This window comes from Pinus tabuliformis, chromosome 8 (genome assembly GCF_031772625.1).
Source record: "Pinus tabuliformis cultivar Carrire ecotype Pingquan chromosome 8, CPIR1, whole genome shotgun sequence".
NCBI lineage: Eukaryota > Viridiplantae > Streptophyta > Pinopsida > Pinales > Pinaceae > Pinus > Pinus tabuliformis.
In genome coordinates, this window is record NC_142294.1 from 7,258,597 (window position 1) to 7,275,763 (window position 17,167).

Sequence of the window (17,167 nt, forward strand, 5' to 3'; positions counted from 1 at the left end):
ACTTTTCACATATCAATTACAACTTATTCACATTTAATTTCCTTTCCCTCCCTTCATTCTAAACCTATCCCCATGACACCACTGCCACTCCCCTATACTCATCACATGTAAAACCCTCATGTATAACATGCAACCCCCTCCATCACCTAAGAGACATTATAGTCCCAACATTTTAATCATTTCCCATGCTTTATGTTCATGCCAAGCATGGACGACTTCTACACTCTGCAATTTAATTTCCTCTTAAATTGGTTGTTTTAGTCACTATTTTGAAGAACGGTTTCCGATCAAATGGAGCTGAATTTAGAGAAAATGAAGGATTTTGTTTCTCAAACAAAAGTAAGAGAACAATAACCTCTTCTAGTTTATACACGGGTGTCACGGATTGGGAGAGTTGATTGCATCTTCAAAGCATATTTTTCATATTGTACTATGTTTTAGTCACCATTGTGCAGAACGGTTTCTGACCACATGGAGGCGAATTTTGGAAAATGGAAAGAGGTTTTTCTTAAGAACAAACCATAGCATAATAACCTCTCCATGTTTATACACAGGTGTCTCAAATTTGGATTTTGGATTGCATCTTAAAATCCCATTTTTCAGACTCCACAAATGGTATGTTTAGTCATGGTTTTACAAAGTCGTTTTTGAGGCTCTAGAGAAGAATTTGAAGAAACTAAGAAAGTTGTTTCTTAAAAAAAATATCATCTAAAAAACCCTATCTCATATGTTACACAGGTGTTATATTTTTGGAGTTACATGTGTCAAATGGTGGCATATTTTCGTAGTTTCTACTGACAGAATCAGGGGTTGCGCACTCGCTACGCAACCCATGGTCTGACCATTTCACATACACAGTACAATAGCCACCTGTTAGGTTTTGAAGGTGCTAGCATGGATTACATATGGTGTCCATCTCACCCCTCCAGTTGCTTGCCACGTGTGAGTTCTAGAAGCATGAAGATTTGGGCGCTGCGTAGGCTTTTCAGTAGACACAAAAGCAGCTTTTAGACTTTTTCTATTTCAGTTAGTTTTTTCAATTCGAAGACTTTTTTAAAGATAATTTGTATTTAATTAAGTTTTTTTTCTTTCAAGAAGACAAAATTATGCTTTATACTTTATGTTTGGATGAAAATCATGGAAAAAACAACAGTTTACTATTTTCCTAGTTTTGAATCAATCCTTTGGAGGATTGAAGATGCAATGAACTTGAAAGGATTTTCCTCCATGTTTTTACTATATATTCAGATCAATGAAGACAAAAATTGTTGTTTCTGGTCGATTGATGTGTTAGTACTAAATTTTCAGAGTTTCCACGCTCCTGTGATCAATAAATGATACATGTTACTTCTGTATTGAGGGTCATCAATTTTACTATCCAAGGATTCTTACGGTATGATGCATGGGATTTGTTTTGTTTATTGTTAGTTGTTTAATTTCTTCTCTTTGTTATGACTATTTGATACCAGTTGATTTAGAATTTAGTATATCTGCTCTTTTTGAACTGTTTTCACATTTCAATCTCAAATGAAATGTTATATGCTCGTGCATGTTATCTTCTATGTTCATTTTTATTTCTCTAAGGAAAAATTTGTTTGTTTCAGTTTTCCTTATCTATACTACAACCAAAATTTGTATCCTAGATTCATGCTTACAAGCCCTTGAAATAGTCATCAATTTATTTGCATAAGTAAAAGAACTTAAAGGTTAAATTGATCATGAATCACCACCTATCAGGTCATTCAAATTTCGACCAAAGACTTTCAAAATTCCTTACCCAGAACTAGTCTCTGTTTTAAATTTGTGTTTCAAGTCTTTACATTTAAGAGTGAGGGATCCCCCTCTGACTAGAAAGGTCAGTTTTCTAGCCCATAGTGGTTTGTGGTTACCCCTGTGTCCCTTTCCTTGGCCTAAACAGAATTATGAAGTGATAACAAGTAGTAAGGTAGAGAAAGTGAAAATTCGTGATGTTGGTGAGATCTAGCATAGGAGAATGGGCAATTTTCATCATGGAAACTTAAAGATCATGCAGCAAATAAATGGCGACCTCCCTAAAGGAGCACTTGAGCAGCAAGATGTCTACAAAGGTTGTACCTTGGGGAAGTATATGAAATCCACAATCCATTATCGAGACAATAAATCAGATGCAGTCTTGGAGAGAGTCCACTCTCATGTCTGTGGACCCTTCTCGACAACCTCCACTGCCAGACCTAAGTACTTTGTTATTTTTATTGATGGTTTCTCAAAAAAGTGTTGGGTCTTCTTCATGTGGAAGGAGGATGAGACATTCTCAAATTTTGTAGAGTTCAAGGAATTAGTTGAGAAAGAAATCGACAAGAAGGTGAAGCCTCTTAGGAGCAAAAATGGAGGTGAGTATGTTTCAAATGAATTCAAGGACTTTTGTGCCAAAGAAGGAATTCAAAGAGAATTGTCAACTCCCCACAACCCATAGTAGAATGGGGCAACTGAGAGGAAGAACCAGAGGATTGTGGGAGCTACAAAAGCTATGCTACATGACCAAGGATTACCACTTCATTTGTGGGCAGAGGCATGTAACAAAATAGTCTACTTGCAAAACCATAGTCCTCATTAGATTCTTGGTATGATTACACCGGAGGAGGCTTTCTCAAGGAGAAATCCAGATGTGTCTCACTTCAGAATTTTTGGAGCCTCTGTTTACTGCCATGTTTCCAAAGATTCGAGGAAGAAGCTTGAGCTGACAACAAATTTTCGAGTTTTTGTGGGTTACACCAAAACTCTACACAATTACCGTGTGTACTTACCTTCCCTCATAATGAATTTTGTGCGAAGGGATGTAAAGTTTGATGAGGAGAAAGCAATGCGATGATCTCTTAAGAGGGAGCTTCAAATCCCACCAGAAGAGGATATTTTAGCTCGAAAGCAGGAGCCTCAGGAGTGTAGAAATTAATATGTAGATTCTAAACTGCTCATGAAATTTAATAAATCATAGGAATCAAAGTTACTCTATTGATCTACAAAGGTTAATTCATCATTTAGAACACAAATCATAGACATGCAAAAGGAAACATCACACATGCACAAAGAATTATCTAGCCCAAAGCAACTGCTCAAAACCCCTTCCTATCTGTATAGCATTAGTCAGGGAATAGGGATGAAATACATATGCTTGCTCAATCCTAAGCACACCCTGCAAGTGTATAGTCTATCCCTCTACCTGACTGGCTGACTATGGCCAACACTTGGCCAATTTTCAAGCCCTCCAAACTCTAAGTTCCTTGTGTTGTTACTTGAGGAAATTAGTCCCTATTATTTAGGAATTTCCCTCTATTGAATTGCGCAATTCCTCTAGGTCCTTCCCCTAACTACATGCACCACCTATACACATGGGAACATGCTAAAACTGATATTACACTACCTTGGAATCTCCATCTCAACTGGGTAACTTGAATTCTCTAAATGCAACAATCATTTTGGGGTGATTGATCAGTTAACTGGTTGATCATTGAGTGTGGTTGAAATTCCACTTCCACAACTTGACCTCCACTAGTTCTTCTCAGAGTTAGAAATAGTTTAACTGACAATAACTCAAATTAGTTGAAATAGATTGCTACAAATTAACAATCAATCATACTGAACTGAACTCAAGCTTCCCCAACTCAAATTAACTGAGTTAACTGAGTGGCAAGTTCCATTTCACCTCATTTAACTACCTCCAAAATTTTTGCTGAAATAGAAATTTGAATTTTCTCTAGTTTGACCAAGGCAAAGTCAAACTAAGATTTACTTGTTTCATTTTCAACACTCCCTCTCAGCAAGAAAGTTATTATCAACCACCCCTATCCTACACTTGTGGAACTTGAACTTCCCTCTTGACAAGGCCTTTGTCAAAATATTAGCTTCGTGTTCCTCTGTTGGAATGTACTACAACAACATTATCTGCCTCTACATACAATCTTGTAAATGGTGATATCGAATATCTATATGCTTAGATCAATCGTGAAAACCAGGATTTTCAAAGAGTTTGATGCAACTCTTATTATCAAGTAAATGATTCTTGGATCCATCATCTGACTAAACAATCTAACAAATATCTTTCTCATCCAGATCGCCTCACATGTTTCTTGACTGACAACCATGTATTATTCTTCCACCAAGCTGAGAGCCATAGATATTTTCTTCTTGTTGTACCAAGAAACCGCTACGGACACAACACTGAAATTCCACCTAATGTACTCTTTCGTTCTGATGGACTTCCCACCCAATTTGCATTTATGAAGCCACACAGCTTCACTCCCTCTGTTCTTTTGTACCATAATCTAAACTGGGTAGTGCCTCTAAGGTGTTGTAGAACATGATTAGCTGCCCTACAAAATAGCTTGGTTGGCCTAACCATAGCTTGGCTCAACTGGTTGACTTCAAAGCACATATATGGTCATTTGTTCACAAGATACATGAATGAACCCACCAACTGTCAGCAAACAATAGCATCCACTTCCTCACTTGAAGTGGCATCCTCTTTCCTCTAGTTGGTTGCTAGATGAGTCTCCATGGGTTTGCCCCTATCCATACGGAACTTTTGAAGGATCTCATTGGCATAATTGCCCTGAGAGACAAGAAATTCCCCATCACTTTTCCATATTTCCAATCCAAAAAAGTAGTGCATGAGACCCAGGTCCTTCATCTCAAACTCTCTTGGAAGGTCCTCCTTGCAAGATCGATCAACTGCTCATCACCAGTCAAAATCAAGTCATCAACATATAAGACAATAATCATTAATTTACCTTCTACCAAAATATGATAGAGGTTTACATCTTCTTCACTTTTGGTGAATCCCAAACCGGTGAGACAGATATCGATCCTAGTGTACCAAGCATAGGGTGCTCGCTTGAGACCATACAATGCTCGCTTGAGTTTTCATACATGAGACTCTCAATAAAAATTCTTGAAGCCTTATGGTTTCTCGATATACACCTCCTCCTCAATAATTCCATTAAGGAATGTTGTTTTCACATCCATCTGGTGAATCTTCAACCCCATCTATGTAGCCAAAGAAAGGATTTATTTGATGGATGAGTACCTTGCTACATGAGCAAAGGTCTCGTCATATTCAATCCCCTCAACCTAAGAGTACCCCTCGGCCACAGATCTGGCTTTGTACTTTTCTATGCTTCCGTTTACTGCATGCTTCACCTTGAAGATCCATCTCGAACCCACAATTGATTTGTTTGCTGGTCTTGGGACCAATTCCCAAACACTGTTGTTTACAATGGATTCATACTACTCCACTATTGCATCAACCCATCTAGGTTTCTCTACTTCTTCATTGAAATAGCATGGCTCAGACTCTACAAGCTCATTCATTAGAGCCACGTAGCTAGTGTACTAATATGGTGACCTTATCTACCTGCGTTGATTTGAAGGAGCACCCACATTCTCCCTCACATCTTGCATAAGTATCTCAGCTTCCCTGCTTCTCTTCTTGCCCTCTCTGGATGGTTTTTCTTGAGTGGTTGTCTCCACTCTCTGCTCCTCAACTTGTGGTTACTCCACAACATCCTGAGGCACCTCCTTTGGAGCTAAAATCTCCTCCTCTGGTGGGATATGAAGTTCCCTCTATAGAGAGAACCGCATGGATTTCTCTTCATCAAATTTTACATCCCTTCGCACAACTTTCATTCTGAGGGATGGCAAGTACACAATAATTGTGGGGAGTTTCTGTGTAACCCACAAATACCCCCAATTATGTTGTCGACTCTAGCTTATTCCTTGATTCTTTGAAGACATAGCAGTAAATAGAGGCTCTAAAAATCCGGAAGTGCGACACATTCAGCTTCCTCCCCAAGAAAGCCTCCTCCAGTATAATCATGCCAAGAATCCGATGAGGACTCTTGTTCTGCAAATTGACCGTTGTGTTGCATGCTTTAGCCCACAAGTGCAGAGGTAGGATTTTCTCATGAAACATTGTCCTTGCTACTCCCACAATGTTGTGGTTCTCCTCTCAGCACCCCATTCTGTTGTGGGTTGTGGGGTGTTGTCAACTCTCATCGAATGCCTTATTTTTCACAGAAATTTTTAAACTCATTCGAAACGTACTCACCTCCATTATTTCTCCTGAGAGCCTTCACCTTCTTGCTCATTTCTTTCTCGACCAGCACTTTGAATTCTATGAACTTAGATAAAATCTCATACTTCTTCTGCATGAAGAAAATCCAGCACTTCCGCGAGAAATCATCAATAAGCATTAGAGTGGATCCTTTCAAGGACTGCATGTGCTTTACTATCCCGGTCATGGAAAGTGGCTTTTGTGTACTTCCCCAAGGTACACCCTTTGCATGTATCATGCTACTATAGTTCACCTTTGGGGAGGGTTGTGGTTATCTGTTACATGATATTCAAAGCATCGTGATGAAAATGGCCAACCCTTTTATGCCAAATTTCACCGACATCGCAGCTCTACAACTTCTCCATGTTTGTGCTCAATGCAGCACAATCCTCTACATCTAGCTTGTAGAAGTTCTTCACACGAACCCTGATCTGCTTCACCTGTCCTGTGGCTATGTGTCTCAGGAATTCCTTTCCTTTGCTAAAGATCACATCATAACCACGGTCTTCCAAATTTGCAACAAAGACAAGATTATTCTTTGACCCAGAACAAACATCACATCCTTGAGTCTGAGAGGGGAGCTCGACCCCCTCTAAAAGGTGATTGTCCCAATCTCAATTGCGTTGTACCTTCCATCATCTCTCTTCTCGATATGCATCTAGAGATCTTTCTCCTTTAGATCACTGAAAAGATCTTTATTCCCCATCATATGAAATGAGGCAACATTGTCCAAGTACCACATGCTCCCCATCACTGTGTTGTCCATGCATGCAATGAGAGTAAATTCAATCTCAAACTATGAAGCCAAAGCTTCACCTGCTACTCCTCCTAATGTCTTCTTGCTTTTCTTCTTGTGTGGACACTTTGTGGCATAATTCCTGAATTCATGACAATGAAAGCACTTGATTCTAGATAAGTCTTTCTTCTTGCCCCATTGACTAGATTCTATTTTGGATTGGGATTTATTCCCTTTCCCCTTTTCTGCCTTTCCATCCAAGGCACAATTTTCTTCATCCTCACCCTTGGATGAGGTCCTGTCTCTGGTATTCTGCCTTATTTCCACCTGTACCAATTCAGACCATAGGTGTTCCCAATTTGGTAGTTTCTCCCTCCAATTCATCGAATCTTGGTAGTTGTGCCAGCTCTTGGGAAGGCCTAGAAGGGCTAGGCTTACCAAATCATCCTCTACAATAGTAACACCAACTTGACCAAGTTCATCATGACATTGTGTGAACCTGCTCAGGTACTGTGGAATTATCTCATTCTTCTGCATATTGATATTTCAAAGTTTGTCCTTGAGCGCTAGCTTCCTATGATCACTACTATTCTAGAACAGATCTGCAATTCTTTCCACATTTCATACAGATTCTCTTTCTCGTGGAGATTAGAGACAATATGGTCTCGTACTCCCTCCAATATGATTCCCCTCACCTTGGCTACACACTTCTTCCATTTTGCTAGATCATAAGCATCAGATGTCGTTGGTTTTGGGATATCATTATCAATGAATTCCTTCAATCCATTATCTTCTAGCACCGCCTCCATGTGTTCCTTCCAAGCAACATAATCTGAGCTTCCCTGAAGGGCATAATCAAGCCTTAGTACATATAAAATCATCCTTCTAGATTTGAAGAATTGATCCTACAAATTTGACCCTGCTGCAATAACAACTTTGAAATCTCTTCTCTACAGTGAATCTGGCTCTCATTCCATGTAGAAATTAATGTGTAGGTTCGAAACTACTCATGAAATTTACTAAATCACAAGACTCAAATCTACTCTACTAATCTGTTGAAATTAATTCACCATTTAGAACAAAAATCATAGACATGTGAAAGGAAAAATCACACATGCACAAAGATTTATCTAGGGGAAATCAACTACTCAAAACCCCTTCCTATTGTATTGCATAACAGTGATGAAATACATATGCTTGCTCAAGCCTGAGCACACCATGCAAGTGTATAGTCTATCCCTCTTCCTGACTAACTAACTTTTGCCAACACTTAACCAATTTTCAAGCCCTCCAAGCTCCTTTTTCCTTGCAATGTTCCTTGAGGAAAATAACCCTATTATTTAGGAAATTTTCTCTATTGAATTGCACAATTGCTTTAGGTCCTTCCCCTAACTGCATGCACCACCTGTACACATGGGAATATGCTACAATTGATGGTACACTGCCTTGGAATCTCCATATCAATTAGGTAACCTGAATTCTCTACATGCAACAATTATTTTGGGCTAATTGATCACTTAATTGGTTGATCACTAAGTGTGGTTGAGGTTCCACTTCCACAACTTGACCTCCACCAGTTCTTCTAAAAGTTAGAACTAGTTTAACTGACAATAACTCAAATAAACAGAAATAGATTGCTACAAATTAGCAATCAATCATATTGAACTGAACTCAAGCTTCCCCAACTCGAATTAACTGAGTGACAAGTGCCATGTTACCTTAGTTAACTACCTCCAAGATTTATGCTAAAATAAAAATTTGAATTTTCTCTAGTTTGAACAAGGCAAAGTCAAACTGATATTTTCTTGCTGCATTTTCAACAAGGAGGAGCCTCAGGAAGTTATGGAGCAACCACAAATGGAGGATCAAAGAGGAGGCAGAGTGGAGAGATCCACTCAAGCATAACCATACATAGAAGGTATAAAAATAACCAAGGAAGTTGATAGATTGGTGCAGGATGCAAGGGAGAATGTGGGAGCTCCATCAAATTTTCACAGGCAAAGGAGGTCACCTTAGAGGTACATTGGCTACATGGCTCTAATGACTGGGTTTGTAGAGCTTGAGCCATCCTCCTTTGAGGAAGCAGTTGAGAAACATGTTTGGGTTGATGTCATGGTGGAAGAATATGAACCTATCATGAAGAACAATGTTTGGGAAGTGGTACCAAGACCAGCAGATAAATCAATTGTGGGTTCGAGATGGATCTTCAAGGTTAAGTATGTAGCAGACAGAGGCATGGAGAAGTATAAGGTCGTATTTGTGGCCAAAGGATTCTTTCAAGTTGAGGAAAATGACTATGAGGAAACATTTTCTCATGTAGCAATGTATTCATCCATTAGATCAATTCTTGCATTATCTATGCAGATGGGGTGGAAGATCCACCAGATGGATGTAAAAAAAAACATTTCTCAATGGTGTTATTGAGGAGGAAGTGTACATCGAGCAACCAGAAAGTTTTTTGACATTTTATCGGGAGTCTTATGTGTGCAAACTCAACTAAGCATTGTATGGTATCAAACAGGCATCCCGAGCTTAGTACACCAGGATGGACAAGTATCTCACTGGATTAGGTTTCACCAAAAGTGAAGGATATGTGAACCTCTATCATATCTTGGTAGAAGGTAAATTTCTTATCATTTTTTTATATGTTGATGATTTAATATTGGAAGGTGATGAGCAGTTGATCAAATCTTGCAAAGGACTTTGCAAGGGAATTTAAGATCAAAGACATGGGTCTCATGCACTACTTCCTTGGGTTGGCAATATGGCAAGGTGATGGGGAATTGTTTGTGTCTCAAGGAAAGTATGTCACCAAGATATTGCAGACATTTCGCATGGAGAGTTGTAGGCCCATGGAGACACCTCTAGCGACCAACTGGAGGAAGGAGAATGTCACTTCAAGTGAAGAGGTTAATGCTACCATTTACTGGTAGCTAGTGGGTTCACTGATGTATCTTATGAACACACGACCAGGTATGTGCTATGCAGTCAACCAGCTAATCCAAGCTATGGTTAGGCCGACAAAATTGTATTGGAAGGCAGCGAAGCATGTTTTATGGTACCTTAGAGGCACTAGCCAATATGGATTATGGTATAGATGGAAAGAGGGCGTGAAGTTGTCTGGCTTCACAGATGAAGATTTGGCAGGGATTCCATCTGATCAAAAGAGTACATCAAGTGCAATTTTTAGTGTTGGGTCTGCAACAATTTCCTAGTATAGTAGGAAGCATATATTTGTGGCACTCAACTCGATAGAAGTTGTATACATGGCTACCAGTCAAGCAACATGTGAGGTGATCTAGATGAGAAAGATACTTGCGGGACTGTTTTTTAAGGAGATGGATCCAACTATGATCTATTGTGATAATCAGAGTTGCATTAAGCTCTCTGAGAATCTAGTATTTCACGATCAATCCAAGCATATAAATATTTGATATCATCATTTACGAGATTGTGTGCATATGTGAATAATGTTGCTACAATACATTCTGACAAAGGAAAAAGTCGTTGACATCTTGACAAAGGCTTTGTCAAGAGGAAAGTTTGAATTCCACAGGTGCAGGATAGGGTTGGTTGATAATCCCTTTCTTGCTAAGAGGGAGTGTTGAGAAGTGTAGCAAGAAAGTCCCAATTTGACTTTGCCTTGGTCAAATTGGTCAAATTTGAATTTCCACATCAACGGAAAACTTAGAGGCAGTTAGCTGAGGTGACATGGCTCTTGTCACTCAGTTAGATCAATAAATTCGAGTTAGATGGCTTGGAGTTCAGTTAAGCATGTGTGATTGCTAAATTTTAGTAATCCAGTTCATTTATTTCCAGTTGTATTTAGTTAAACTAGTTCTAACTGTTGATAGAACTAGTTGGAGGTCAACTGTGCAGTGGGACAATAGTCTAACTCAATGGTCATCCACTTAATTGATCAATCAATCACAAATAGCTAGTGCATGCAGAGAATTCGAGTTCCTCGATTGTGGTGGAGATTCCAAGGCAGTGTAACAGGCAGTTGTAAACTAGTTTGAGTGTATAGGTGTTGCACGCAGTCAACTGATCAATCCTTGGGAATTGTGCAATAAATTGGAGGAAAATTCCTAAAAATAGGGGCCTAATTCCTCAAGATTTGTGCAAGGAAATAGGGGCTCAAGCAAAGGCAGAAATTGACGAAATCTAGGTCAAAGCTTCTCATTGACCAGAGAGATAGGTTATTCACTTGTAGGTTGTGCTCAAAGAAAGAAAGCAATTGTAATACATTATTTGTCTGATTAATGAAAAGAGGCTTGAGGGGTTTTTCACAGTTAGGTTCCCCTAGAAAAATATTGGGCATGTGTGGTTTTTCTTATTGCATGTTAGTGAATGTTGTTCTAAATTGTGAATTAAATTCTGCAAATCAATATAGTAGAATTGTGTCTCTTGAGTTTAGGTTAAAATTCTTGAATACTTGCAATTCTATCACCATATTTCTACAAAAGGGCTCTCTGATTCATCTATTTATGTGAGAGGTAAGGGATGACAAGAATATAAAGTGGACCTAAACCTATATAATGGACCTACTCTACAGAAGTAGGCCCATATATGTGAACCACTACACTCCAAAAGGACACATGTCAAGCTCCAAACTGACGTCATCAACAAGCAAGGATAAAGGAATTAACCTTCCATGATATGTGTACAATGCTACTCCAAAGTCTCCATTGCTCCTTGAAAATACCATGCTCCTTCATGTCAAGTAAAAGCCTCCATTCATTTTATCTAAGTGTGTCCATGTCATCTAGGGCTTAATTCCCTCCTCTAAAATGTCGCACAATCCTTGAAATCAAGGTATCCTCCAAGCAAGCAACTCAACCTCAACATGGCCATCATGAAAAAGTCATCATGCTATTAGGATCTCTAATGCTCTAGGGAAATAATGCCAAATAAGCATCAAGGTTTAGTGATCCAAGAGTAAGACACCTCCCCATGTGCATGTCCGTCAAGGGTTATCTATACACCATGCACCCCACATTACATGTATCACCTTCAAACTTAGCCTTAAAACTTTCAAAGTCATGTTGAATGTTAACATGGTCATGGGTGAGCATAAATCAGTTTAATACAAGGCTATTATTGTGGATGGACAACACAACAAAAATTTCAAAAGAAGCTCAACGGTTATAATGTTGCCTTCTTTCTATTTTCCATGTCATCTTTTTGACACTTTCACATTAATGTATGAGTAGATATGAACAAATAGGAAGCAAATTGCTTCATATTTCCTCAAGCTATATAATTTATAACTTTATTTTTTCTTATAAGTGGGATTATTTCGTTCATATTCCTTTTAGTCAATCAAAATTGAATACGTCACTATCCAAAGTTGAGCTATATTGGAATCCTTATAATATCTATTGAAATCATTCACACTCTTTACTTAAGTACCAACATTTTTATTCGCCATAGAAACTTATCATGGATGGATTAATGATTAGTCGTGGTAACATATGAGCTCTTGCATGAGGACATGTTATTGATGGGTTAAATACACTATACAACCATACAATCCTCATCACTCTTGTTTATTACTCATTCAATATTCTAACAATATCCTCTTGATAATTTGATGGCATCTACCCTTCTTTTCCTTTCAATACATATGTGCACTTTATAATGGGAAGAGTATCTTACATGTAGTTTTTGGAAGTCTTGTTCAATTTTGACCCATTAGCTTGTGGTCAATTCTCTTGGATTATTTATTTGAAACATTCTTGTTACCAATCCTTGACACTCTTGAAGTTATGTATCTTCATCAAATCACTTTCAACATCATTGTGTTTTACTATCATCTTTGTCATTTCTTGAAGACCATTCTTTCATAACAATGTGCGTTGACTTCCAATTATGGTTACTCAAAATAAATGTTTTCTTCACCAATACCAAAGAGATTCATTTAAAATAGCTTTAGAGGTTGAAATTATGAAGCAAGTCTCCATTTCAATTCTCATTTCTTTTTTCAATTCCAAAGCAATTTGCCTAAAAGTAGTTTGCAGGATACAATTCTAAATATGCTCTTCGTTAAAATCTTATTAACACATTAGAACTACAAAAATGTTGTTGTCATTGTTGATTTTTCATAGGTCTTCTAGTTGATAATTACTTCTAACAATTTTTACTTCATTTTTTTTGTATTCACATTCATCACTAAGAAATTACATAGAAGATCTTCATCAGTAGAACAAAATTAACATTAGGATCATAAAGAGACAACCATACAAGAACCACAAACAATTTACCCTAAGAAAACCCACATGGGGGAAAAACCCAACAACCTTTTCCTTAGAGAAATTAAGCAATTCAACAGGAGATACATTCTGATCTATTAGTCAACGGTCAAACTGACCAATACAAAAGCCCAGGTCAAACCTAGTCAAACTTTTGTCCAGAGATAGGTTTGCTCAAAATTTCACTCTACTCCATAATTCAGCCACCTGCCCAGAATTCGACTTTATGCCCTATAATAGATCTGCCTCAGATAAATCATTTGCTTCAAAGATACTTTTATCTACCTCATAAGACTTCTTTTTAAAGGAACTCGACCTCCCTTTTGCTCTTTCATTGATACATAGAGGATCCAAATTGGTTGCACTTTGAAGGAAGACGAGTACTATATTTATAGTGGTTAAGAGTGCCCCAAGGGTCACGTTTCTTGGACTTGGCCAAATTTATATTTATGAAGGTTGACTTAACATTGTGAGGATATAAAATTAAATTTCAATAATTGAAATTCTCTTTCTTGAAGCCGACATGAAGAACATGTATTGAATTCGTCATTACATATATTTGAAGGGTTAAAATATCAAATATGAAGACCAACCACAGCTACAAAAATTCAATACTCCCTCTTAGCTAGGGAGCCATTCATAATAACTATCCAGATGTTCTCTTGTTGACAAATTTCTCTAAGAAAAGGTCCATCAGTTATCATCAACATTAGCATCATTTTATTACCATAATCTTGGTCAACAACTTTGACTCATGGTAAATCAATAGCATCACTTATTTACCATAATTTTGGTCAGTACCTTTGACCTATGGTGTATCATCACCATAATCTTGGCCAATGCTCCTAATTCATGGTACATCATTAGCATCAACTAGTCATCATAATTCTAGTCAGTGCCTTTGACCTATAGTGTATCATCACCATAATCCTAGTTGGTACTCCTGACCTAGAATAGTCTTGGTTCACCATCAATCTGGTCAATATCTTTGCCTCATGGTGAATTTCTAAAAGCTTCACACTTCATGAGTAATTTTGGGCCTTATGCTAAATGTGCCCTAGCGTGAGCCTAATGTTGAAAGGAACCCACTCAACTGAGTGATTTCGGGCCTCTAAGACCTTTCTTCCTGATTATGGTCAACATAATTGACACAAGAAGAATGATTGTCCTCTGTCGGACCATTCTCCCTAATTCTAGTCAACATACTTGACCCAAAGAGAATGATTGTCCCTGAATAAGCTAGCTATGTTGATGTGTCAATCCACTACCTGTGGAAAGCATCCTACATCATCATCATGCTCAAAAAGTTGTCACTTAGAGCAATTCACCAATTATCCAAGTCGTCATTTAGAGCAATTCACCAATTATCCAAGTCGTCACTTGGAGAAATTCACCAATTATCCAAGTCATCACTTGGAACCTAGTCAGCACTTGTGACCTATGGTGAAACCCTGGGATATTACCATTACTGCATGCTAATTGAATGGTAACTTTCATGCTCGATGCTAGAGGCACTCACTCACCCACCTAGGGAGCACTTTGGGCCTTGATGCTCTCTAGGCCATTCTTCCTAGCCACATTTTGTGGCCCTTGGTTAATACTTTGACCTATCTATATTCTTACTTAGGGAGAACGTCTTCCCTTTGATGCAACAACATCACCACTCACTCTAACCAAGGAAAATAATTTAAACCACTCCAGCTTGTCGCTATAGAATACAAGCTTCTCAAGCTTGTCCCCAAAGTACACAAACTTCTCAAGCTTATCATTGATGTATACAAACTTCTCGAGCTTATCCCTGAAGTATACATACTTATTCCTAGAACAAAGGCTTTGTGAGCCTCATAACTTCCTTTTGTACCATATTTCAATATGTGCTTTGACCTATCATCACAGTTGTCTCCTACACTTGATCAAACAATCCTACAAGTAGTTATTGACGCCATGTTGTTTCACAATTCACCAAACTAGCTACATTATACTCAACTCCTCCAGTCCTTAGTGTGATATATGTATGCTTCTTGCCCAAGTAGAATCCAAACTAAATCATCATCCTGATGTGCTCTTCCTATCTTCGACACTCTCTACCTAATATAAATTTGTATATTTCAACAACTTCATAACTTCAATCCATGTCCAATTGTACCATGCAAGTACTTCAACATATATTGAGTCACATGACTTTAGGTCCTCAACCAATCAACAAAATCAACACCAAATATTCTAGCACTAAACCCTTTACCATTCAACTCTTACAACTATGACTCCTTCATGATAAGACATTGCCTGCAACCAACACTATAAGCACATATAATACTCTACCTCTGCCACAAGTAGCTTTACCTCAGATCCAATGCTCAGATTTTGATCTCATGGGTCTGGTCCTTTATAAGATCATTCTTTAAAATTCCAAACATACTTTATAATAGATCTCTGACACAAACTATAATAGATATAGCATCTAGTACTAACGCATGTGCATCACCCAAGTATTCAGGTTGTTCATTTCACACTACTCACATTGTATTGTAAAATATGAGAGGTTCCATGCATAGATCATACTCCCTTTCAGGAGCACGCTGTTTAGACTCATTCATATGGCCAATATTAATCATAATACTAGTCGGTTTATACTGATATACCATTACATAATTATACAGGCATCCACGCGATCATGGTCATCATTTTGCAATCATAAATACTTGCATTCAATGCACACAACTCTTAATCGGGTAGAAGTCAATAAGTCTAATTGTAATCATTCAAGCGAGTTTACATTACTCCATGTGCAAGGGTGGATCATATCACAATTGTCTTTCAACTTTCACTTGCTTCAATCGTGTTTCAATCCATAGCAATAGACATTCATGATGGATTAGATCTATGTACTTAATTGAAATCAAGCCAACAAATGTTACCTCAATCTATGTAAAGATGACTTCAACATGACCCTTAAACTTCAAGCAAATTGAAATGGGCATCAAGAGAAGAATCCAACTCTTGATAAGAAATTATTGTTAAACCTTAATCAAAAGTTACTTAAACAAATAATAAAGTCAAAAACGTAAAAAGGAATGAATCCCAATCCAATTAACATCAAAACTCAAAAAGATATAATGACACAAGTCTTCACAAAGGAAATGTTCTCATGACCTATCATTGTGTATATAGTGTGTCATTTCAACCACCTATATTTCATCATTATATCTAATTTAATTATTTGTTTGTGCTATATATTTCATCATTTTATTTTATTTTATTATTTATTTGTCCTATATATATTTGTCTTTTATTCTTTTTATGGTGAATGTTTGATAATAAATTAACTTTGTTCATTTAAACATATTTATAATGTTGAATTTCCCACCTATCAACATAATGACCTATCATTGTGTATATGGTGTGTCATTGCAACTATCTATATTTCATCATTATATCTAATTTAATTATTTGCTTGTCCTATATATTTCATCATTTTATCTAATTTAATTATTTATTTGTCCTATATAAATTTGTCTTTTATTCCTTTTATGTTGAATGTTTGATAATAAATAAACTTTGTTCATTTTAAACATATTTATAATCTTGAATTTCCCAATTCTAAAGATTACTCATAATCTGAAACAAAGCCTTTCACATTTTCCATAGAAAATGATGTTATACAAAGGGTATGAATACTTGGGCCAAACGGTAAAAGTGGCATCAAAACCTGAATTCGACAGCAGTAATATATCATATAATCATTTTATGGGATGATTAAAAAGGGTGAGAAACTTCCCTCCAATTCATTGGTTCCATCCATCTTTAGAGCCAATCAAAATTTATAGCACCTATTGTTTCAAACCGCTAGAGGGTGATTTTTATGCCTTGCACTTGATCCAATGAATACGAGGCATGGTAAACCTGTTTAAAAGGTCAGTTAGATCATGTGTTTTAATAATGTTTTGCATAGTAATTGGTTGAGTCTAAGTGATCCTCATTTTACTCTATCATTTGTTTGACCTTTCAAAACCCCACCCCGCTAGTTGAAGGAAAGAAAAAATCCTATAGTTTTGTTCTCATGCTTTTTGAACAAGTAATGAGACGAATGAGACC